The following is a 2,854-nucleotide window of genomic DNA, read 5'->3' as shown; positions in this document are numbered from 1 at the left end:
CTTAGCGCGAGGCTGAGGGCTGAGGGCTCAGGGTTTGATGGGGAAGTAGATCCTTTGGTTAAGTGAAGCAAACAGGACCTGCAGGGACAAGATTCAAAAGAGAACCTTGCATCAAATTCTCAGGTTCAAGGCAGGAGGGTATGGCTCAGTGGTAGAGCGTGTGCTCAGCATGCATGAGGTCCTGGGTTCAATCCCCAGCACCTCCTCTAAAAATAAACAAGCATAATTACCTAAACCCCCACTGACATTAAAAAAATAATTAAATAATGCAACAACAAATAAATGTTAAAAAAAATTCTCAAGTTCATACCACTGACCTCAGTTTACTCGCCAGACATTAGAACATTCTCTATTCCTTTTGTGAATCATGCTGAGAGAAGACCAACGAACTGGTCACGATTCCTCAGACTTAAAATTTCTTGACACTGTATCTGTCCACCTTGTTACTTGAACACGAGCTCTGGGGTGGTTTACCGCCTGTGTGCCTGGTTACTGAAACAGCACCTGGCACGGGGTAAGATTCAAACGCTACCACTAAAAATAGATCAACAGGTGTCTTCTGTGCAGCACAGGAACTACGTTCAGTATCTTGTAACAGCCTTTAATGAAAAAGAATATGAAAACGCATGCATGTATATATACATATGCATGACTGGGACGTTGTGCTGTGCACCAGAAATGGACACATCGTAACTGACTGTACTTCAGTTAAAAACAATAGTGAAGGCAAGTGTGAGGTGAAATCAAAAACAGAAACACTTGTCAGTGAATGATCTTCGCTAACAGGCAAGACTCAAGGAAACCATCAAATAGGTTCCCACCACTTTCTGGAAAATCAAAATGATTCTTGGTCGGTTGATTCCCGTTGTGCCTGTTAATGTAATATTGAGCTACACAAACACAGTGAAGACTTTTGGGGTAAAAACAGACGGATAAATATTTGAAAAAAACCACCTGATCAGGAACTTGTATCTAGAAACTGTAAAACCTCCTAATAATAAAAGGCTAAATAACCCAGTTAAAAACGGGCAAAGGATCTGAACAGATATTTCCCCCAAAGAAGAGACACTAACGAGGCGCTCTGCTGACAGGCACGTGGCAGTGTGCTGGGCATCACCAGCTCTCGGAGCAGGCGCGGACCCTCCACCCCGAAGTCGCTCTTCCTGCAGGTGCCTGCTGGTGCCCTCCTCACCTGTCCATGCATCTCTCCTCAGAGCTGTCCAGGAGGCTGCTCTGTGACACAGAAACGCTTTGTGTTTGCTAGGAATGCTCCTTAACAGCAAGGATAATGCAATGCAAGAATTGCTCAGTGTATTAAGGAACTGACATGTTGACATACAGATCAGCCCTTGTAAGTTAATTCCCTAAGGCTTAATCATGCTAGATGAACTCCAGAATAGTGTTTTGGAGTTTAAAAGCCTGGAAAAGGGAGTGACAGTATTTCTCGGACCAGGAATAATTCTTAAATCTGGCAAATCTCCTCGTTCATTACTGCGTGACCCCTGTAAATGCGACGACCAGTCCTAGTTTGGCATCTTGGGCATCAGCCCACAGCGATCACTTTGCGGTAGAAAATAAAGCCATCAAAAGGGCGTCGTGGAATAAATAAAGCGCTTCAAGGACTCACGTAGGCGCCAACCTGCTTTTCTCCCCCGCCAGGGGCAGTGTTAGAGTAGAACTGCTCCTTGCTTGCTGTCTCTGCCCGGGCAGGAGCGCTGGTCCGAGCGTGTCTGGTGGATCCACAGTGGGGTCCTGATCCAGGCTCCTGCTGCGCTGGGGGCTGCAGGGAGCAGCCCGCCCGCGAGGGCCGGGTCTGGTCCAACACTGAGTTTCACTGCGGCTGTTGCTACCGCAGCAGGCAGGCCAGGGGTCCCCTCTCTGTTCCCTGGCCCTACAGGCTGTTCCTGGTAGTCAGGACCCATCGCCTTTCCTGCCTGCGAGCCTCTACATGGAGAACTTTTAAGTGGGGTGTTGCTAAGATGACTTCTGTTTACTATGAGAGATAAAGAAGTGGAAATAAAGATGATAAGATACGTGGAAGGAAACACTGAAGGGACGGCCCTGGGGATGGTGGAAAGGGGGACACAGGGGTGCCCTTGTGAGAAAACTCAGGATTTCCTCAGTTTGAAGATTTCAAAGGCTGCTTTAAGAGTTGAAGTGGTCTATCTGGGCACAAGTTTCCCCTGGGACACGGGAAACACGTTATCACAAATGCCCTGTTTATCAGACGCACCTCTCTGGGTAATTCAGAGGAGGCACGACTTGGATGCTTGTCACGGACTGAGCAGCTGCCCGGAGGTGTGAGCACAGCCCCCTTTCCCTCGTGCTATTCCGTCTCCTCTTCCTGTCCCAGAGAGCGCTCTGCTGCACTGATTGCGCTGCTCAGGACGGCTGATGCGCCTGCTTAGATCTCTGCCTTCACGGGGCCAAGCCTCAAGGCTCAGATTCCACGGAGCTGGAACCCAAGAAGGAACTCAGAGGCAGAGAGATGGCGGGGCCTGGGATGGGGCTGCAGGAGGTGGGGAGGTGTGGGTCAGAGAGGACAAACTTGCAGTTACAAGGCAACTAAGTCCTGGGGACACACACAGGGGCTGAGGTGACAGGTATGTTAATTAGGCTGATCGTGGGAACCACCTCGCAATGTACACTGTGTGAAAACGTCACATTGTATACCTTAAATATATTCAGCTTTTGTCAGTTGTACCTCAGCAAAGCCAGGAAATAAAAAGATTCCACCTACGCAATTCGACTTTAAGGAGGCATAAACTGCTGTGACGACAGTTACAGGCTCCCAGATCCGGGCTCGGCTGCCGGTTCAGGTCCTGCTTCTGTTACATTCAGGGAACTGAACCTC

Source organism: Camelus dromedarius, chromosome 9, assembly GCF_036321535.1.
Source record: "Camelus dromedarius isolate mCamDro1 chromosome 9, mCamDro1.pat, whole genome shotgun sequence".
NCBI classification, from domain to species: Eukaryota; Metazoa; Chordata; class Mammalia; order Artiodactyla; family Camelidae; genus Camelus; species Camelus dromedarius.
Note: the sequence above shows the minus strand (reverse complement) of the source record.